General features: G+C 43.8%; 1 protein-coding gene across 3 annotated transcripts in view; it reads left to right on the top strand.

Annotated features, from left to right (window-relative positions):
• MTMR8 (myotubularin related protein 8) overlaps positions 1–23,539 on the top strand; it is a 164,475-nt gene that overhangs the window by 52,972 nt on the left and 87,964 nt on the right. For 2 of the 3 annotated variants that reach the window (XM_030576357.1, XM_030576358.1), the window contains exon 1: positions 18,269–18,364. The exons of the other annotated variant lie outside the window; for it this stretch is intronic. The gene's annotated coding sequence lies outside the window, so the exon portion shown is untranslated. Of the gene's footprint in view, positions 1–18,268; positions 18,365–23,539 lie in introns of those variants that run through there. 3 annotated transcript variants of the gene reach the window in all.

The following is a 23,539-nucleotide window of genomic DNA, read 5'->3' on the forward strand; positions in this document are numbered from 1 at the left end:
CAGTATTCCTATTTGTGTGTGTTTGCTGTTAATTAATCTCTTGTTTAAAAAGCTTCAGTCAGCCAATCAAAGAACAAAGTCAATCCCCCTATGACCAATCACACACAGGCATAGGGTGAAATGTGTTTATAAACACTATTCTTTAAACTGCTACAAATAATAAATACCTTCATAAAAATTAGTCTGCTGGTGAATAGAAAAAAGAGCTAAATTTATTGGCAACCCCAATTTGACTGCCCACAAAATATATATACTAGCTCATGCAGCCAGAAAAACGTAGTCTAAGCATGGGCCTGGGATATATACGAGTTCTCATTGTGACTCTAACAGTGACTCTTCTTGTGGCCTTGGCCAAACCACTTAATCTCTTTGTGCTTCATCCCTGCATGAGAAATAGGGATAACACTAATGCCTAGAGCTTGTACAACATTTTAGCAATCTAGGGGCTTTACAAAAGTCAGTAAGTATCATTATCCTCGGGGCACAGAGTGGTGAAGTGACTTACCCAAGGTCACTTGGCAAGGCAGTGGCAGAGCCAAGAGGAGACTTCATTGACACATCTACACTACTCACTTCTGTCAGCATAGCTGTGTTGGCCAGGGGCGTGAAGAAGTGTGATTTGTGACCTATATGTTCTGCTGCCAAAAGCCCCTATTGTGCACCTAGTTATACCAGCCAAACTGCACTTTTACCAGGAGAGCTTTTTATGCTTGAGTGGGTGAGCAGGATAAGCTATGCTGGCAAGGGGATGATATGAGCAGTGTCCACCCTAGGAGCACTTTGCCAGTCTAGTATACCTATACCGGCAAAGTGCTGTTTGCGTAGCCACGTCCAGGTCTCCTGAGTCTCAGTCCAGTACTCTAGCCACTAGAAACATTGCCTCCCTTACTTACCTACCTCGCAGGGCTGGTGGTGAGGATTGGGTAATGCTTTTAAGATGAAAAGCTGTCTTTGTGCTAAGTGTCATGAGCAGTAACAACTTAATTTAGCTATTAAATCTCTAAATGGCATGAACTAGGGCCACCTCTTTGGAATAGGACCTACAAAATTCCATTTGATAATACAGCCATTAAATGTGTGTTGTGAAAAACAAAAGCATCTAATACTATGGGAGAGGGGATCTTTTCCTCCCCATTTCTAGTGAACCTTAGTTTGTGAGGCTTTGTCTATGGTAGAAGGGTGCTATAGTTTAGCTATTTTTTTATCCTTACTATTTTAATTGACTTCATTCAATTGCACTTTTCTAGTGTAGATGAAGCCTTAGATTTAATTCACTCTCGGGCCCCTGCCACATGCTGTGTCAGCTCTGAGTGAACTTTAATGCCCGAGTTCTGAACTGCTGGAAAATGGAGACTTATGAATAATGTCCTGACCCAGCCTCATAATTAGAGGTGCCAAGCAGATCAGTGCACCATGACTCATGGAGGTTATGTCTGCTTTGGAGCAGAGGATGTAATTTCCAGCTCAGGTACACATACTTGAATTAGCTTTGACTAAGCTACCATAGTAAAAAAGAATAGAAGTGTTGGTGCAAGCTGCGGGGTGGGCTAGCTACCCTGAGTACAATCTCATCTGAAACTTCAGATATGTACGCGGGGGGCTAGCCTGTTATATCGCTTATACTGCCCTGACTACACTTCTGTTTTTAGGTGCTGGCTTTATCAGCGCTAGCATGGATACCCTAGCATAGCTAGAAATTACTCCAGCTCCAGTGTAGATGTACCCTGAGAGAGGTCGGTGCAGAGTACATGGCATTGGACAAGCAGTTCCAATAATATAAAAATCTGGCTCCACTTCAGACCAGACCTGGACCAAAAGGAACCTGTCCTGACACTAGAAACAATTCTATTAACGCTCTCCCCCCTGCCCCTACTTTTGCTGCAATGCTGCCTCTGCATTTCCAGGGTCTGGTTGAGAATGGAAATTGGAGATGTTGGATAATTGGGAGAGAGGATGCTACTTCTGACTTGAGTGGGAGAAACAAGCCCTGAAATCTCCTGAGAGCCTCTTTTATCCCAAACATGCTGCAGATCCAGGTGTCTTAGGCCAGTGACTGGACTTCTGGGTGCTTATCCATCCCTCCTTCACCTCTCTTTCCTGATTCCCACTCTTTAAAATGTGAGCTGGGCCCAGGCTTACACCCTGGATGGAACCGTGGCAGTGTTTGAGGAAGTTCAGATCCCTCTCTACTTGCAGACAAAGCCTCGAATGTCACCAATATTTAAACCTTGCTTTACAAATGCTCATCTCACAAAGAATGTATTTATCTGTCTGAGGTATTTTATTAGACCCTTGCCTTGCTTTCTAAATGCTCTGTAAGTCAAGCATAGCGAAAGTGGTTACCTATGTTAGCAAACAGTTTGAGACACCACTTTAAAAGTTTGTGTCCAAACCCCAGAATCCTAACTGAAACGGCTCTTCGGAAATTCCACTCAGATATCTCAGTGTAGCTGTCTTTAAGCTGGGTCTACTATTAAGCCAACAACTGACTGAAATAGGAAACTAAAACCACCGCACTACCCCCGCCCACAAGTTATCAGCTCAGACACCTGTAACATTATCTGGATTCATCACATAGTGCCCACCCATCATGACTGGCAGAAGTTCTGTTTACATGAACATACAGCTGTTTTGCTCGTGGGTGGAAGTACTTACAGTTCACTGTGATGCAATTGGTCTTAGATGCTGGACACCACCAGTAAAGCTTTCAATCTTTTATATTACCCACCCACATAGTCTGAAGCCACATTGTGCCAGGGGCTGTACAAAAACATAGCCAATTACAGTCCATACCCCAAACTCTAGAAGACACTGGTGGATGACACAAACAAGTGGGTCAGGAGGGGTTGAAGGAGGTGAGAATTGAGAGACAAATATAAATAGGATATTTTAGCACAGACTGGCTATGTGCACAAAGCTATACCACACTGTAGATGTAATCACAACTCGCAACAGTCAAGTCTGTTCTCTCTGGCCTTGGCTGCAAAAGAGAAACCTGGAATGTTAATCACCAGCACACCAGTAATACAACTGGCGTGTCCACATTAAAGTTCTCCTTTGAATGTACATTTGTGCCAGTGCTGCATTTGGATTGCTTGTTTTCTGGTTAAGAATACTTTCTCTTAGGAGTCCACGCAAGCAAAAAACCACGATGTGATGCCCAGATGTGCTGAGTGCCTTCCAAACAACAGAGTATCTGCTCCAGCGAGCTCCCAAACTAACTGTAGACAGGACACAACAACGCAGGGTAATGAAAGAGTAGGGAGACAGCGGAGGGAAGAAATGGGGAATATCAATAAGATGACAAGGTTGCTCGCTGAGACACCACATGATGGAAAAAAGTTTGTTTTAAAGAGGACAGAGGTGGGTAAAATGATCTAACAGAAGACGACCTGGCAGACTGTTGTTTATTGCTGTAACACCTAGGATCCCATTGTGCTAGGCACTGTACAAACACAGAACACAAAATCCCTACCCCAAAGATCTTACAGTCTAAGTAGTTTGGTTGTAAGCTCTATCATCTGCCCTACTTCATGAGGCTTCCAGCTCTGCCGTGTGTGTAATCAAACACTGAGGACTTCTTAGCCTCAAACTGTACCCTCCCTGGTGCATGAACTAACAACAACAGTTCCCAGAGGTCTGAGTTAGAAATTATTGTTGCAAAATGTTGTGAGGAGGTGATTTCCTAACTGCTTTATAAGCTAAATAAGTGAAAGTTGCCTGGTTGGTTCCTCCTGTGGGGAAGGTGAATGATGCTATTGGAAATGTGTTAAATAGGTAAATGCTCAAAACTGGTATTATATGCAGATACCCATTACACTCTTAACAGATGTTGCAAACAGCAGGTGGTTGCTATACATTTGATTTTGTATTGCTGCCTTTAAATATGTACAGCGAAACAGTATTTAACCCTTCAGAGGTGCATGCTATATGTGGCACATCATGCACATAGTAGCAAAGAGCTGAAGAATGAATGGGTTTCGGAAATGTGGTGCTTTGTTTTAATACAAATATTATTGCTCAGGTGGTATAAAGTATGACAGAACACTGCTGCCAAATCTGCAGGATTCAGAACCACAAGGTGTCACTGTTCTCCATTCACAGCCAGATGCTTGTGCACTTACCTGGCAGTTTAATGTCTTGACTTTTAGGGCTTTTATTCTGTGTCCAGATTTGGCAAGATATCTCTTATGTTCGTGTTGTATTATATTTGTATCCCAAACCTCACTGTTAATTAAGTACTGGCTAAGATAGATACAATGGAAAGCTCAAGACACCGTGTAACTGCAAGAGTGGTTTATGATGCCATCAGATCCTCAGGATGTATAGCAGCTCTCTTCAGTTTCCCTGAGTTGTGTTTTCTGTAAGATATAAACAAATTTCACTTGCTCCTAGTCTTTACTGAAATATTATGCAAAATGTCCCTCTGGTGTGGGCTTCAGTAAGATTATATTTGTTTGCAAAACACAGACAGGAACAGAACAAAGTTTTGCATTATTTATAGGCTTACAATCTAATTGTTATTTCAAGGGTTATGGAATCTATTACTCAACATCTATTAGGCTGTGAAAGGATCTCCGAGGGGAAACAATAGGAACCTCCTAGCTAGGCATACTTAAAATTAGACTGGACACAAAAAACAACAACTAGAAAATATACTGTAAGGAACAATTGTGTGTTGTCCAGGATATGGGCTGGATGGTCTTAATAGGCCTTGCCCATTTTTAGATTTTATGAAGCAGTCTGTTCTTGAGTAGTGAGGTAATGACTTAAGATATAACTTATTCACCTAGTTACTGGCTTCAGTTTGTTTGTACACTGAAGTCCTGGTCTTAAATACTGTGCCATTTGCCATTTGTTTTCTTTGCACACTGTAAACCAATCCCAGCCATGCCATCATAAAGAGCCACTAAAATAGATGAGTGCATATTCTGTACTCTGTTAATACCAATTGCTGCCAGTGCTGGAGGAGAAACCCAGCAGCCGTATCTTTCAACTTGCTGGTAAGGCCAAACAAATTCCTACTGAGACGTGTTTCTTGGCAGCCTGCTGGTGGCAGGTAACACTGTCACACTGCTCACAAACTGCATGGTGATCCTTTTGTGATGCTAAGTCTTCTGATAGGCTTGGTGATATATTGGTGTCATTGAGGGCAATAATGCTATTCAGACTGTGAATTGAGTTATCTCAGTCTGAGGCTACGTCTACACTGCAGCATAAAATCGAAATGACTAAAACCGGTTTTATAAAACTGATACTATAAAATCGATTTTATGCGTCCACACTAGGGCACATTAATTCGGTGGTGTGCATCCATGGTCCTAGGCTACCATCGATTTCCGGAGCGGTGCACTCTGGGTAGCTACATTAAAGAATGAGACCAATAACTTTGATTTCCGTCCACACTAACCCTAAATCGTTATAGTAATATTGATTTTAGGGTTACTCCTCTCGTTGGGGAGGAGTACAGAAATCGATTTTAAGAGCCCTTAAAATCGATTAAAAGTGCCTTGTAGTGTGGATGGGTACAGAGTTAAATCGATTTAACGCTGTTTAAATCGATTTAACTGTGTAGTGTGGACCAGGCCTCAGTGAGTATACCTACTGATGTCCTTGGAAGATTAATTTTACAGTGGGGATTTTTAAACTTGTGGTCACTTTGTAATTACATGGTTAGTAGCACATACTAGCAATTGCCCATTCTTCTCAATGCCCTAGGGTGGATCGTCCCCGATGCGTCTGCAGATCAAGACTCATTTCACCTGTATAGAAGCTTCTGTCTGGTCTTGTACTTTGTTCTATCTCCTCAACTCCATAGGGTGTCCCAGCAAAAGATAATGCTGACCTTGTCAGTATTACTTTGTGGGGTCTGAACCAGTGTCCAGCGACAGCTCTTTCTCCTGATGAAGAAGGTGGTGGTGGTTTCAGGAGCAGTAAGGAAAAAGAAAAGAAAGTCGGTTGGGAGGTTAGCGAGGAGGCACAGGCCCTCAGTAGATGGTAAGAGACCTGTGGCCTTAATGGGTCAAACCCCTGCTTATGTCCTTGGGGAGAAGGGAGTCCAATCCCACTTATAGGACAATTTTAAGAAAACTTTGCTAGTAGGAACTCATTGCATTTCCTTTCTCACATCCAGGGTTTTCCTGCAGAGGGGACAGCAGACCCTTAGCAATAATATTTGAGGTAGCCAGGTAGTTTGAAGATTTGGACCTTGCAAGATGGAAGTTAGGAGCCTATATACCTTTTAGAATCGGGGGCTGAGAGTATCTTGTTGTGTTTTGCTATCTCTGGGACAATGCTACAGGTGAGGAGATAGAAAGAAGTAATTTGCAGTCACATGCTGCACATCAGGTACTTGCATAGTTAATACTCAACCTAGCATCATGCTTGGTGGCTGTGCTTTGTCCCTTTTTTGCACTGAAATAAGCATCAGCAGACACTGAGAGTCAGATCCTTAGTGTACAGTAATGTCTCACATCACGTGGTCGTTATGTTCCTGAAAAATGTGACTTTAAGTGAAATGATGTTAAGTGAATCCAATTTCCCCATAAGAATTAGTGAAATGGGGGGGGTTAGGTTCCAGGGAAACTTTTTTACCAGACAAAATACTATATATTATATAGATATACACACAGTGTATGTTTTTAAGAAACAATTTAATACTGTTCACAGCTATGATGATTGTGAAGGTTGGTTGAGGTGGTGAAGTTAGAGGGTGGAAGAGGGAGGGATATTTCCCAGGGGATGCCTTACCGCTAAATGATGAACTAGCACTCGTCTGAGCCCTCAAGGGTTAACACGTTGTTGTTAATGTAGCCTCTCACACAAGGCAGCACAAACACGAGGGAGGGGAGACAGCATAGCAGACAGAGACAGACACACACCTTGTGCGTGTGAGAGAGGGAGATGCGCACTGCCCCTTTAAGCAAGCTAACCCACTCTTAAGTGCATTGTCTTTTTAAGTTGGATCAGGAAGTTGAGACAGCAGCAGCTGCCCCAGGCTTTCTCTGTCTCTCTCCGACCATGTCCCCTCCCTGCTCTATATGGAGAAGGGGTAAGTGAGGTGCAGGAGCAGAGGGGAGAAGGACACCCTGACATTAGCCCCCTTCTTCTCCCCCTGCAAGCAGGAGTCTCTGGGAGCAGCTCCAAGGCAGAGGGCAGGAGCAGCACATGGCATTGGGGGAGGGACAGCTGAACTGCTGATTGCTAGCCTGCTGGGTGGCTGCAGCACAGGGAATTTAGGGGAGCGGGGAGCTGATAGGGTAGGGGGGCTGCCAGTCCACCCTGGTTCCAAGCCCCCTTCAGCTAACTGCAATGGGCTGCTGTCATAAACAGATAAGTAAGAGTTAATAGAACAAACCTGCTTCATATCTCTTTTGCCTGGAAAGGGTTAACAAGAACAGTAAACCTGGCTGTCACCTGACCAGAGGACCAATCAGAGGACAGGATACTTTCAAATCTTGAGGGAGGGAAGTTTTTTGGCTGTGCTGTTAGTTTTGGTTGTTGTTCACTCTGGGGGCTCAGAGGGACCAGACGTGCAACCAGGTTTCTCTCCAATCTCCCTGATACTGGTTCTTATAGATTCAGAATAGTAAGTACTAGATAGATAAAGCGAGTTAGGCTTATGTTTGTTTTCTTTATTTGCAAATGTGTATTTTGCTGGAAGGAGCTCAAATTTGTATTTTGCTGAAAGGATTTTAATTTGTATTTGTATCCTTAAGCTGGGAGGGTATTCCTGGTGTCTATAGCTGAAAGACCCTGTAACATATTCCATCTTAAATTTACAAAGATAATTTTACTGTTTTTTCTTTCTTTAATTAAAAGCTTTTCTTGTTTAAGAACCTAGTTGTGTTTTATTCTGGTGAGACCCCAGGGGACTGGGTCTGGATTCACAGGGAACTGGTGGGGAGAAAGGAGGGAAGAGGGGGAGAGAGGCTGATTTCTCTCTGTGCCAGGATTACTTTCTCTCAGAAGAGTCTGGGAGGGGGAAAGAGAAGGAGGGGGGAAGGTACATTTTCCTCTCTGTTTTAGATTCAAGGAGTTTGAATCACACAGTGATCTTCCAGGGTAACCCAGGGAGGGAAGCCTGGGAGAGGCAATGGTGAGGGAAAGGGTTTACTTTCCTTGTGTTAAGATCCAGAGGGTCTGGGTCTGGGGGTCCCTGGGCAAGGTTTTGTGGGGACCAGTGTACCAGGCACTGGAATTCCTGGTTGGTGGCAGCGCTACAGGTTCTAAGCTGGTAATTGAGCTTAGAGGAATTCATGCTGGTACCCCATCTTTGGACGCTAAGGTTCAGAGTGGGGAATTGTACTATGACAGCTGCTCTTCCTGCAAGCAGTGGACAAAGCAGGCGGCTGCCAAACGACGTTAGAAGGGAGCATTGCACAACTTTAAACGAGCATGTTCCCTAATTGATCAGCAACATAACAATGAAACAATGTTAACCGGGACAACTTGAAGTGAGGAGTTACTGTATGTCAACGTTCCTCTGTTGACTACCATGGGCCAATCTACAGCAGCTGAGGATCTAGTGCTCTGATTTCCTTCAGACTTTTGTTGGCCCTCAGATTGTACAGGGACAGGCAAGTGTAAAACCCCAGAAAGTATTCTAGCCCCTCTGGTCTGTGTGAGCAGAACTTTCCAAATAAAAAATGTTGACCTGAAATTTTCTATGTTTAGTCTTAGCCAAAAGTGAATTTGGTTGGGGAGTTTGAGTAAATTATTTTGAATTGTATGGTAGTGAATAAAATAGCCTTTTTCTGCTGCAAAGACAGTAAATTTTTTTTTTTAAAGTTGTATGGACATAACTCAAAATTGCTGAACTTTACAAGTTGGGACCTTCTAGGTTTCTAAGTCACCACTAAAGGTTGGTCTCTAGACTCATGAAAACAAATAGAAGAGCTGCAAAATCAGCTTTATGCACAAGTAGTAAAATTTACATTATATATAGAGTTACAAATAATTGAAACTAATAATAACAATAACAGTATTATAACAATACTGGAGAGAGTGTGGCCTAGTGGACAGACACTGACAGGTACTGAGCAGATCTGGATCCTGTCCTCAGATTTGCCAGTGACCTGCTGGGTGGCCTTGAACAAGTCATTCCACTGCTATGTGCCTCCATTTCCCCATCTGTACAAATGGTGATAATGATACTTACCACCTTGGTAAAGCACTTTGCGATCCACTGATGAAAAGTGCTATAAAAGATCCAGGTGTTATATTACTATTATACTATGAAACTATGGAATCATTTAATGCATACTGTGGGGCTTACATAACAGCTTGACAGGCATGATATCAATACCATATGAAGATAGATTAGATCATACTGATGTTAATACAACCAATAGTTTTAACGAGCATGGTTGTGTGTTACATTTTCACTAGGGAGACCCACACAGTCTCAGCTGTGCAAGTGTGAAGGTGTAGAGTGAAATCAGTAAAAAACATGATGTCTTAATCTTCTTTTTAAAAAATTAACTAGGGAAATCAAATACTAATGTTACTCCAAGCAAAGTGGATGGCAAGTTGCATCTCCAGGAGGGTCTCTTCCTGTGCTTTGGATGGAGCCATTTTAATATTTTATCTTCCGTCCTTGTGTACAAATTTCTGGTTCATGCTTCTCCATGACTGTGCCCAGCCTCCAGCTCGTTTATGAAGTTCAGCAGCTCTCAGACACTATGTCCACACACCAACTCAGCTTTACTTGCTTATTGCATCCCCTAGATCTTTCCCACACTCCCTCTCCTTGTCCCCGCCGCCTCTATGCGCCTTTGATTACACCTGTGGAAAATTAGAAGATTAGGTGGGTTTGCAACAAATGAGAGATATGCAATAAAATAGCCTTAAAGTTACCATAATGACATAAAATCTTTATAATTTGGAAAAAAGACTTAGTCAAAAAGCTGATGGCAAATGACCTCCTCAGTGACATCTTCCTAACCATGATCTGTACTTGTCCATATAGATTGGCTTGTTTTTTTTGCAAACGAACAACATTCACTTTAAAATGATTTATTGTAAATAAACATTTCCTTTCCTATGTTACCAATAGCAGAGTAGATTATTAAAATGGAAAAATCTAAGGACTCCAGCTAGCGTATTTTCATCATTTGTGCATCTCTTTACTTTTCTCTCAGCTTTGACAGGAAAAATCAGTGATAGTCTGTTTCATTTCTTGGTGCTGTGATATTCTGGATTGATAAGCACTGTGAAGGATTTTGTATTTGTAAAACTGCACTCTCGATTGGCTCAAAACAATCAAATAAAGTTCTCTTTTGATCTTAGCTTTTGTGAAAAGCTGCTAGGACTAAGTTGGCAGTGACAGTTTGTGTCCATTTACATCCTTCACATCATTTTTTTCCAGGGAAATATTGACAGAGCATTTCTTTAATGACTAAAAAGCTCTAAGGAAGTGGGTGGAAATTTTACAGGTCTGGTAATGTGGAACTGGATGATTTGAACCTGGAAAAATCAATCTGTGATGTATTATTGGTTGAGAAAGCGTGTTTGTTTTGATACTTAAGGATTGTTAATAATACATTTTATTTTTAAAGGGCTCCCTCACTGCAAAGGGACTCAGAGTCTGGTGTGGCAACACATAACAAACGATGAAGACATAAAGTACAATAGCAATGAGAACTCAGCAGCTTGGTAAATATCCTTTTGATGAGTGGAGTTTGGATACTTTGGGGACTTTGCAGCAGGTTTTGAAAGTTCTGTTCTTGAGCACAAACATCAAAACCAGCTGGAGCACAGAACTAAGCCTACAAACAACCACTCAGCAAAAATGGCTGTAAGTGCTTTGATTCCATCAGAGTCCTTTGGTGTTACCCAACTAAAACCACTAGGTGGCCTTCCAAAGCTAATCAAGAACAATTTTCTCTTGTCCCTCTATCTTGCTGACTTGTTCCCTAGCTAGTTTGTGATTCTGGAGTATTGGAACAAACTGCTGTACTCTATGAAAATGAAGGTCCCGGAATCATAAAACCAACATGATTGTACAACTAAAGGAGGAGGAGAAGTGATGTTCAGCTGGGCAGAACTAAGCCCAGAAACTGCTTTAAGATTACTAACCCAGGAATTTGAGCTGTAATTCAGCTTCAGCAGGAAAACACTAAATTATAAACAGTTAATCTACAGAACATAACTATGGTTATGAAGCAAATGATATCTTAAAACAGTAATAGGTGGAGGCAGGTAAAATGGGCATGGTTAATGGAAATAGAATGATTTCAAATCATTTATTCAATCTTTCTTAGTTCTGAGTCGTGTCTCCTACTTTAAAGGAGAACATAACAATACAATCTTCCCACTAATGTGACTAGCTAGGCAAAGCAACCCTTCATTACTATTTACATTTTCATTAGAAGCTAAGAAACAGGCTGCATTTTTTTTTGTACATTTTTAGTCGGGGTTCATGAGTGATTTTTGCCCCATTAAAGTATTTTATTTTTGTATTTATGTTGATTTAATTGTATTTCACATTTATTTCAGGTACTTGTATGGCTCCCATCGCCATAGTGTCTGAGCATCTCTCAGGTCTTGTCTTAAAAACACACCTTTTGTATCAGTTATCTCAGGGTACTAATGCACATGAACTATCCGAGGTGAAACCCCAGTGGAAAACAAGGCATATTAGTTTACCACAAGGTAAACTAGTTGGCATCAGCACCATACCACTGCCTTACCTAATACATTTTGGGACCTCCACTGTGTTTTTACCACACACATTAATTATGGAGGCAAAAAAAAATCCCCTCTTTCCAGCAGTGAAGACAAGGCCACTGTCAACACTTTTGTGAGGAAGGGAAATAGGAAAATCCCATTTTACAAATGGGAAATTGAGGCACAGAGAACAAATGACTTGTCAAGGTCACATGGGAAGTCTGTGGCAGGGCAGGGAATTGACTCCAGATCTGCCCAGGTTACACCCTAACCAGTGGCCCATCCATCCTCTCCAAAGAGTGACTATTGTGGATTGGTGACATGCCTCTCAAATGTCCCTCATTTTGGTCCCAAAGCTACCTGCAGTCCATATAAAATTTGATTTTTGTTGTTGAAATTTATTTATTTCAGAAAAAGAGAATCATGACACTGAAGTTATGAAAGTGTTATTTACACCGAGAGAAGGTGTTTCACTGTATTTTATATTTCTTGCAAAAATAATTTGCTGTGTCCTCATTCTGAATCTTTGTCATGTGTCATGTTCACATTTGGGCCTTGGCTGGTGGAGTGGACAACAACAGAATGTAGAAGTTGTACAGCCACTGCCTGTGCTGTATAGCTCTTGGGAATAAACAGAGCGATTCATTCCTATTTAGCCACAAGATGTATACAGCACTGACAACAGCCATTCAAAATTCTCACACCCTGCCCTGACAATGTGCCTGAGCCATGACTTGAAGGGACCACTTCTAGGGTTGGGGAGCGGAGTTCATTATCCATGGAACTTTTCAGTATTTGACCTGTCTACTGAGACTGTCAAACAGGAAGACAACTCATTATAATTGTGAAGTGTCACTTGTCCACAAAGAACTGGTTTTTAGACTCACTAACTCATTGCACATACATCCCTGAAGAGCTGTCAGATGGCTATAGTGTTGCCAACCTCATCTGTTCAAACTCATGAGTCAGGTCCCCCGAATAATGATAGTTTAAAAATAATATGATTTGAGTTCTTTTGTTTGCTTTAATGGTTTTTGAATTTTTAGGGTTCATGTTTTCAAGTGTTGCTTTGCAACTATAAGAGCTAGAGACAATCTATTTTGCTTCTTTTCTTTTAAATGAAAGCTGAGAGCATAGGGCTCCCGACTTCCCCTCTGCCCAGTGGGTGCTCGCCCACCCCCCGGCCTTGCCCCTACAACACCCTTGCCCCACCCCATTCCACCCTTTCCACCCATAGTCCCCGCCCCACCCTGCCTCTTCTCTGCATCCTCCCCTGAGCGTGCTGCATGCCCGCTCCTCCCACTGTCTCCAAGAAGTCCTAAGTGCCACCAAACAGCTGTTGGTGTGGGGCGGTGAAGCACTGGGACGGAGGGGGAGAAGTGGGGGTGCGGCACTCTCGGGGGGAGGAGGATGAGGTGAGGAGGAAGTGGGGGCAGGGGGAGCTTGGCTGCTGGTGGGTGCAGAGCACCTGCTAACTTTTCCCCATGGATGCTTCCAGCCCCACAGCACCCAGGAATGTCAGCGCCTATGGCTGAGAGTCTCACATAATCACTTGAATTCAGGAGCTGGGCTTTACGAAAAACACCAATATTGCCAGTCTCCTGTAAAGTCACAAGAGTCAGAAATACTGAAAACAATTTCGTCCAAAACTGATACATTTGTGCAAGGAAAGGCATGAAAGCACCTTGGAAGACTTTTCAGTATCAGGGTGATACAAAATATACCTCTTATATTAGACTCTGGATTTAACTAGGGGGGGACCGTCGGCATGGAGATTCAGGTGCCTGCAATGCCCCAAATTCAGATCTAAAGTAAAATGTGCATAGGTGTATAACAGGAATGACTCTCCACTCTGTCCCCCCTCTTGCTTTTGGTCATGCATGTTTAACCACTGAGAATCATGTCTTGAATCTTCTCTTTCAAGGAGGCAGGAATCACTATTCTGAAGTCCTCAGACTCCAAACCTTGTGCATCATAGGCCCCATCAAAAGTTATAAGGGGTGAGGATTGTTCTGTAATCACAAAAGCTGGAAATGGAAAAAAGCCTGACAGGTTCCAGCAAGTTCTTAACCTCAATGTCCAAAGTTGGATTGTCCCCTGTGTTTCCCAGTGCAGTTTTAAACAGCCCAAGGGATGGGGCCTGCTACCATATTCCTGGGGAAATTATTCTATGTTCATACCTCACTTCCAGAGGTTAGGTAGAATCACCAGTTGAACATGAGCTCCCAGTGCCATGTTGTAGCTATGATAGCTAACAGATCCTTAGATGTATAAATGGGATATCAAGTAGTGGGGAGGTGGTATTTCCTCTTTATATGGCATCAGTGAGACCATTATTAGAATACTGTATCAAGTTCTGGAGCCCACACTTCCAAGAGGATGTTATAAAAAAATTGCAAAAGGGTTCAAAAAGAGTTACAATAGTGATTCAAGGTCAGGGAAACATGGCTGGAGTGAGAAAGTTAAGAATCTCAATCTATTTAGCTTATCCAAAAGAAGGTTAAAAAGTGGCTTGATCAGTCTACAAGTACCAATATGAGGAAGAGATTTCTAATAGTAGACAGTTATTTACTATTGCAGAAAAAGGCATAACAAGATCCACTAATTGGACGCTGAAGCCAGACAAATTCAGGCTAGAAATAAGGGGCAGTTTTTTATAGTGATTGTAATTAATCATTGGAAAAAATTACCTAGGGACTGGGTGGAGTCTCCATTACTTAAAGAACTTACATCAAGATGGAACATCTTTCTAAAAGATAGCTCTAGCTCAAACAGTGTAACACATGGGCTTCATGCATGTGTTACACAGGAATTCAGAAAAGATCATAATTTTTTTGCCTTAAAAATCTATGACATCTATTAATCTAAACATATTGTCAAGTATCTTCAGCATTAAAAGCACAACTCCTCTACAATGTTTAACTGTAGCAGGCTCTTATAGTTGCCTGTGTGAATGATTATAGGGGGATATGGTAATGTGCAGTAAACCAGTGTACTATATGCTCCCCTGGGTGGCTAGCCTCAGACTTCTACACATCAGGGTGATGTATAGAATAAGATGTTATTCCTCCTTCCCAACTGGCAGGGCTTGTGCCTTTGGTGCTGAAGGTTCTGGGTTCGCTCACCAATGACAAGCAAGGTATCTGTGGCCTAGTCTACACTACGCGTTTATACTGAATTTAGCAGTGTTAAACCAAAGTAACCCTGCACCCATCCACACAACGAAGCCCTTTATTTCAATATCTGTACTCCTCCCCGACAAGGGGAGTAGCGCTCAAATCAGTATTGCCATTTTGGATTAGGGTTAGTGTGGCCGCAATTCGATGGTATTGGCCTCCGGGAGCTATCCCACAGTGCACCATTGTAACCGCTCTGGACAGCAATCTGGAGTCGGATGCACTGGCCAGGTAGACAGGAAAAGCCCCATGAACTTTTGAATTTCATTTCCTGTTTGCCCAGCGTGGAGTGCTGATCAGCATGGACTGTATGGGAGATACTGGATCTATTGCTTTATGGGAGACAAATCTGTTCTATCAGAGCTCCGTTCCAGAAGACGAAATGACAAAGCATTTGAAAAAATCTCCAGACAGAAGTCACAGCAGGGACTCAACACAGTGCTCCATGACAAGTGTAACGGAAAGCCAAAGAATCAATGGACGCTCATGGATGGAGGGAGGGGAGACTGAGAATTCCAGCTATCCCACAGTCCCCGCAGTCTCCGAAAAGCATTTGCATTCTTGGCTGAGCTCCCAATGCCTGAAGGGTCAAAGCATTGTCCCTGGGTGGTTCAGGGTATATGTCGTCAATTTACCCTCCTCCCCCCCATGAAAGAAAAGAGAAAAAAATCATTTCTCACCTTTTTTCAATGTCACCATATGTCTACTACATGCTGCTGGTAGACGTGGTGCTGCGGCGCTGAACAGCAGCATCCCCTCCCTTCCTTTCCTGATGGCAGATGGTACAAAAGGCTTGGAAACCGTCCTCATCATCCCATGTGTGCTCCTGGCTGGCCTCGGTGAGGTCGGCCAGGGGTGGCCTGGAACAAAAATGGGAATGACTCCGCGTCAATCCTGGCAGACGGTACAAAAGTATTGAAAACCGTCCTCATTATAGCAACTGGTGGCTAACGCCTCACCCCCTCCCCTTCATATCTAATGAAGATTCTGTACTGCCTGGACTTTCATAGCAGCGGGAGGCTGCGCTCCTCACACCCCCCCTTTCATGTCTAGTGAAGATTCTGTACTGCCTGGACTATCATAGCAGCTGGAGGCTACCTCCCCCTCATTTTATCTCACTAAAAAGTCAGTGTTTCTTATTCCTGCATTCTTTATTACTTCATCACACAAATGGGAGGACACTGCCACGGTAGCCCAGAAGGAGTGTGGGAGGAGGGAAGCAACGGGTGCGGTTGTTGCAGGGGCACCCCCTAGAATTGGCATGCAGCTCATCATTTCTGTGGGATATCTGGGGCTCTGACCCAGAGCGGCTGTGCTCTCTGGTTCTCTAATAGACTTGCCCCATATTCTAGGCAGGACTGACTCTATTTTTAGACAAAACATAAAGAAGGGAATGACCTGGGAGTCATTCCCATTTTTGTCCATGTGCCACTGGCCGACCTCAGCAAGGCCAGCCAGGAGCACCCATGACAGCAGCAGACGGTACAAAAGGATTGATAACCATCATCACCAATTTTCAAATGCAGACGGTGATATAGGCTGGTAACCATCTCTGCTACCTTGCAAAGGAGAATGAATGCTGCTGTATAGCACTGCAGTACCGCGTCGTCAGCAGCATCCAGTACACAAACGGTGACAGTGACAAAAGGCTAACGGGCTCCATGGTTGCCATGCTATGGCGTCTGCCAGGGCAAGTCCAGGGAAAAAGGGCGCGAAATGATTGTCTGCCGTTGCTTTCATGGAGGAAGGATTGAGTGATGACATTTACCCAGAATCACCCGCAACCCTGTTTTGGCCCCATCACGCATTGGGATCTCAACCCAGAATTCCAATGGGCAGGGGAGACTGCAGGAACTATGATATAGCTACCCACAGTGCAATGCTCCAGAAATTGACGCTAGCCTTGGTACAAGGACACACACTGCCGAATTAATGTGCTTAGTGTGGCTGCGTGCACTCGACTTTTTACAATCTGTTTTAAAAAACAGTTTCTGTAAATGGGAATAATCCTGTAGTATAGACATACCCTGTAGATGGATGCAGTTACAATGAACTACTCTACGTCACTAACATGCTATATATTTGATAGCAAATCTTACATATTTGTTCAGATCCTGAAGTCAGCTGTTCATTGATCCCAAAAAGATAAATGGAGCTCCATGCAGTCTACTGTAGGCATGTCTGTCAGAGGAAACTTCAAAACCAAGGTCCTATCTGCTTGGATTATTATTAATTTTTTTATATTTTAGTAGTATCTGGAGGCATCAGTCAAGATCAAGGCCCCATTGTGCTAGGTTTTGTATTTGAAGACGTGGCCCTACACTAAAGCACATATAGTTGTGGGCCATGATCCTACAAACACTTATGTACATGTACATGCTTAACTTTACTACTGTGAGTAAATCATAGTAAAGCACGTATATGTTAAGAGTTGGGGCTTTGGACATTAAAGATCCTGGGAGGCAGATTTGTAAGAGGCAGGTTTGCTTTTGTGTTAAAAATAATAATATTGCATTTATATACAGCCTGCTTCATCCAAGGAATTCAAGCCACATTACAAACATTTATTAATTAAACTGTACCACAGTCATGTGTGGTAGATACTCTGGCAAATTGAGGTTACATGGTTTGCCTAAAGTCACACCATAATCCCATGTGGTTGTGACAGAGTCAAGAACAGAATCTAGGTGTCCCACTCCAGTTTTCCCTAACTAACCACTAGTGGACCCCATATCCTCTTTTGATCAAACTCTCCCTCCAGCGGTTGTACTCGCATTCCACCCAGCAGTGGCAGTATTAAAGTGGTGCTCTGTGTCTACAGCTTATGAAGCACTTGGAGGTCTTTTGAAATGAAAAGCACTTTAGATCGGGGCACCTGGAGTAAGGACACCTAGGTTCTACTGCTGACTCTCCCCCTAGGTCCTGGTGGTGGGACAGCAGGCAAACACAGCGTTGTATACTGCTGCTTTGAATCACACGGCACCGACCACCACACTTTCTGCTGGGCTTTAAAAGGAGTCCGCAGAAACACTCGCCTAGGGCAACTAATTCGCGTGACAGGAGAGAGAAATACCTGGATTTTATTCATTAGCATTTAGCCCCATCGCTTCGAGCGAGGTGGCTCTAGCCGGGAACCTTTCTTTCCCACCAGCTCCCTTCACCCCTCCCTGCCACTGAACGGCGGTGACTGCCGAGCCAGCTCCCGGGGAGCTCACTCCGCGGCTGAAGAGCAGCCACCCCGCCGCCAAGCCCGGCGGGGATCGGGAAGGGAAATCGGAGCCCGAGCCAGAGCTGAGCCCGCTGGCTGGCCCCTCCTTAGCCGCGCGTCACTGGCTCCCCAGCCTGTCACTTGCACGGCGGCCCTGCCCCCGGCTGCCGTGCGGGGCGGGGCGGGCGACAGGCCGAGGCTGCGGGCGCCGGGGGAAGAGCGCGGACAATGCACAGGCTGGGAACTTCCTGCCGCGGCGGGGACGGGTGCGCTGCCCGGGGCAGAGGCGGGGGAGCCCGGCCGGCGCTCGGTAAGTGGGGCGCGCTCGCAGCACCAGCAGGAGGAGCCTGGGCTGCACCTTCCTGCCGCAGTCATGTCACCGGGCTGCATGTGGAGCGGGGCGGGTGGCTGTGTCCGTCTGTCCCTCCCGCTGGGCGGGCTGGGCGGCCGGCCGCTCCCTCCCTCCCTCCCGGGGCGATGCACCGTGCGCTGTCTGTGCCCGTGGCCCTCAAGCTCAGGTGTCCGAGCGGCGATTTGCTGGCTCCCTTTTGTGTGAGCGCACGGCTAGGGTGGGCTGGGGCAGGCCCGGCGCGCTGTCTGCTGGGTTAGCTTGGGGGGCATGGGAGAGGCTGCTTGGGCAGCAGCCCCACTTTGCAGGGGCTGCAGAGCCAGCTGTCTCAGGGATGCAGGGAGGGCTCCCCCCCCCCCCATCGTCTTGTAGGCCCGGAGCTGTGCAGCTTCGTTGTGGTTGATTTGTTGGAGCAGCTGGTGTCTCACACCCCTGCTGCCGCCTCTGCACCAGCACCAACACACGCCTGGGTAACTGGGTGCTTGTGTCTGCTCTGTTTATTTTCACCTGTAATCCCTCTTCCCGGGAGGGAATCAACAGAATCAGGAAGACAGGTGGGTGGTCTCTGCCTGTCCCCAGATAGCTCTGGCTCGGTGGGTATCTCTGCATGGTGTCATCAGAATAAGGAATAGGCACTGTTAATGTGAGAGATGGTTTATTGCCCTCTGCTGTGTAAACTTTGCGTTTCTCAAGGGTTTCTACTGAAATAAAACCACTGATGATCAGAGTTCTAGTTCCCTCTCCTGTCTCCCCTTCACTGCTCCTCCCCGCACAAGGCTCAAACCAGTTGATCCCTGAGTGCTCTAAATTGCTGGTATTTGATATGTAAGGGTGGAACACAGAAGCTTTGTGTCTTCAGCTACTGAGAAATCTAAATCACTGATGGCTTCCTGCTTCTGTAAACATCTACCTCCCAGTTTAGCATGGTAACAAGATTATCTTTCAGTTTGTCATTGTGTGTGAGTAGAGGTTATTTTCCTGATCCTGGCTTACTAAAAATAATACATTAAAATGCTTTACCTATGGCATTAATTGATACAAACTCTCTTAAAGCAAATTAACTCCTTCACCGCTTATGCTATTTGTTGTATTTTGCTTAGCTTGGACCATGTGAAGAGATGTGGCTAGTTCTCATGTTCTAGCACAATGTAGCAAAATTTGACAAACCCCACAGGGAGATGTTTATGTGAATGTCAAACAAAAATGCGTTCGAATTTTTTTTTTTGAATGACTTGAATCATTTTTTGCCCCCAAAATTCCTGGCATTGCATGTAGGGGGATTCTGGGGTTGGATGGGAAGCTCTTTTAGACTTTATCGGGGTTCTGCGAATCACATGAGCTGTTCTGATTATTGAAAAGGAGACTGTGTTGAATTTAATTGAGCCCATAGATACTGCACATCTTTGCTGGTCATCATCTGACCTAGCCATTCACAGAACCCCTTGTAAACAGAAGGCTGCTTGTGCAATACTTTCAGCTTGTGCACTGAAGAGATTTGACTGTAAATGGCTTTGCTTGTCCTCAGCCAAATTTCTTATTGCTCCCCTTTTAATGCCAAGGTGAAAGATTAAGGCGGGCAGAAGGCCTTGCTGAAAGTCAGGTGGGTAGGAAAAGAATACTGCAATAGGTTTTGTTGTTGCAGTCAAACCTGCCACCAAACTTCTTTGGGACATATCCCTCATCAAACCTCTCAACTGGTGCTTCAGACTGGCATACAACACTGAATTCAGACCCAAATAGCACTGAGTCCAGCAGAAACCCACTGTCCACAACAACCGATATATAGAACCTTTAAACAAATTGCATAGCAAAACCAGTGCATATTAACTGCATCCAGCTTCCTTTGTTTATCCTGTTTTTATACCTGATAGGTTATGGACTTAATCATATTCTTAAAGCCTGTCTGTCATCGTTTTAGCCTGAGTAAGCATTGAAATATTTAAGTCATTGATGTTTGAATTTCAGTTTATTATTAAAGGGACCCAAGTAGCACATTTTGGATCCAGTCGTCCCCAGTGTTGGGTCTTTAGATCTGTGGTTTTGGTTGGAAACTTAACGTTTTCTTGCTTTTATTGTAGTAATTATTTTCTGACTTTTTTCTTTGTGTAAATGAGTAAAACACTTGCCAGATATGAAGGGAAGGAGAGACAGTTGTCAGACTTAAGTTGGTCCCCTGCTTAATAGCAAAGAACACAAACAAAGCTGTACATACACGGTTTCAAATAGGGAGAGGCAGAGGAATGCATACGTAGGAGGAATCTGCTTTCTAATTCTGTAGCAGACTAATGGAGGCGCTGGGAGTTCTCCAGGAGAAGCTGTTATTTTTACACCCTGCTTGCAAAAATATTCAGTTTCTTTTAAAGTGCAACTTCTGTAGTAATATGCTTACTATCAATTCTTGTAGCTGTGATAATAATGACCTAAGCATGTGTGAGGAGAACATCTGACTTGAGATTTGGCTGAGCTGTTTCTTCAGATATTTCTTTCTTTCTTCCACTACTGTGTTCCATTGGTGCATGGATGTTCTCCTTTCACCTTCACCCAGGTGGTGGGTGTCATGGTAGATAGATAAAATCAGTTGTGAGGATGGACATCCTTTTTGGCTGCCTCTGAAAGTAAATAAAGTTGTTCCATGTTAAAGTTCCTTTGCATGACACTTTACCAGGTCAGTGCTTAGCTGGCTTTCCCCTCCACACCAGGTTTTTTTTAACTCGCATTCCATCCCCCCGAATGTGTTTCTCTTTCAGAGTAGCTCAGAGCTGGAGCAGGAATGTAGTTGATGGCCAGATCATGCCTGCTTCCCAGTGCCTTATTCCTCTACACATCAGTGTCAGTTTGCTCCAATTCCATCCTTCTGATGCTCAAACACTGTGAAACATGAAATAGTTTTTTTTTTCCTGAAAGGGGAGGGAGAGACTCTTAAGTGAGGAACAGAAGTTGGTGACAAAAGCAAATTTAGAGCTTGGAAAGTTGCTGGATTGACAGCTGTTTTGATTGACTTCCTCTGTTTACACATTAGACACAATGGGAAGAAAGCTGTACTACAACCCCACCCAAGGACTTGCCTCCCACATGTAGCGCTTCCTCCTAGGGATTTGAGGAGTTCAGTCACCCAGCTGATTCAATCTCTGGCCTCCCTGCTAGACTTGGTTTCAGACAAAGATGCAGATAGTGATGATGGCTTTTGATATGAATGCCTGTTTCCTGGGAGTTGGACAGAAACTCACCAACTGAAGACATTCGCCATTGGTCACTACACCTGGGTCCTATTTCCATCACAACCAAAATCTAGGCTGAACTGACTGGAGTGTAAGGTTCTGTGTCCCATTCCTTAAGTGATACAGTCCATTCTTTCTGTCCCAGTGTAGATTTTTGTAACACACTCTGTGAGGTGGGGAAAATAGTACAGATAAGGCTAGTGGACCTTCTTAAAGTCACCATGTATCTCCGTTTTAACTGGTTCTTCACAAGATGTCTTGGAGTCCCAGGACCTTTTTTGAGACACCTGTTATATCCCATTTTTATCAATCAAAATGCTTGTTTTTATAATGACAAAATATCTGTCCAAAAAGTACACTTAGGGTTCTGGTGGGCAAGGTCTGGCTAACTACAATCGTAGTACTGCTGTGTAACTGTACCACTACAGATTAAAGAAGTACACCCCCGCCCCATGTGGCCATAGTTGTACCAGTGTAAAGGTGCCCTATCCAGGTATAGCTCACTCCTGTAAGGAAAGCAGAATAAGCTGTACTAGTACACCTCTACCTCAATATAACACTGTCCTTGGGAGCCAAAAATCATACCGCGTTATAGGTGAAACTGTGTTATGTTGAACTTGCTTTGATCTGCCAGAGCATACAGCCCTGCGTCCCAGAGCACTGTTTTACCGCGTTATATACAAATTCATGTTATATCGGGTGGCGTTATATCGAGGTAGTGGTGTATAAGGCACATTTATACAGGTATAGTTCTGTCCACAGTAGAAGTTGTATTGGGATAACAATTTCAGTGATGATAATAATTATACTGGTATAAAACTTCAGTTTAGACTAGGCCTCAGTGCTGACACTTTTAAAACTTTCCTGGTGGATATTCTGTTATGGAAGGTCACTGTGACTGCAGCTTTCCAACAGGACACCCTTTAATTGTGTGATGCTTTTAGAGTTTTTGTTAACAAAGGTAATGTATGACAGCTTATTTTGGGACCATGGCAGCATATTTTAGAATTTTCATATCTGCTGGTATCACCAACTACAACATTTTTTTCCTAAAGCAAAGTACTAATGTTATAAGTAGGTAAGTACTGTTCTCTACAAACTGCTGTTTGTTTGCCAGCAGTGTCAGCAAAACTGCGTGTGAAATGGAACTTGTACTTGTGATTATGGCGGGAAGGGGTGACTTTTTTTTGATTCTCTCTGCAACAGAGTTACGTAGAGCACCAAACTGAATCTCTCACACCTCCTCCTCCATGTCCTATGCAATACACAAGCTTCAATTATTTGGCATGAACTCCAGAAGTACATTGCACTGACGCCTCCTTTCCAACTTTGCCTCCCCCCCACCTGTTACTACTTGTCACATCCCAGTGTAGTACAATCAGTCCAGTATACCCGTTTGTTTTGCCCTCAGTGTTTCTAGTGTGAGCAGGCATTTGCACTGACAGTGCATAACAGACTTTGTTGAAGTTTGGGGTGTGGGGGAGGAAGATAAGTCTTTTGGCTCTCAGAAGAGGGTGCATTTCCTATATCTTTGTCCCTTATGGTGGTGTGAAGGTCATTTTTTGGGTGAAGGGGTTTAATTCCTCATTTTCACCACCCTCCCCAAAAAACTGGACTGCTAGTAGCAATCCCACTCCGATATTTGGCAATGCACACAGAGCCAATAGAGGAACACAGATGTTCTGCTGAAATGCTCAGCAGTGAAATAGTTTACAATGTTAAGAACAATGAGGAGTTCTGGTGGCACCTTAAAGACTAACAGACTTATTTGGCATAAGCTTTCGTGGATAAAAAAAAAAATCTTCAGATGTGTGGAGAAGTGGGTTTTTTACCCACGAAAGCTTATGCCCAAATAAATCTAGTTAGTCTTTAAGGTGCCACCAGACTCCTCATAGGTTTTTTGTGGATACAAACTAAC

This window comes from Gopherus evgoodei, chromosome 9 (assembly GCF_007399415.2).
Source record: "Gopherus evgoodei ecotype Sinaloan lineage chromosome 9, rGopEvg1_v1.p, whole genome shotgun sequence".
Lineage (NCBI taxonomy): Eukaryota > Metazoa > Chordata > Testudines > Testudinidae > Gopherus > Gopherus evgoodei.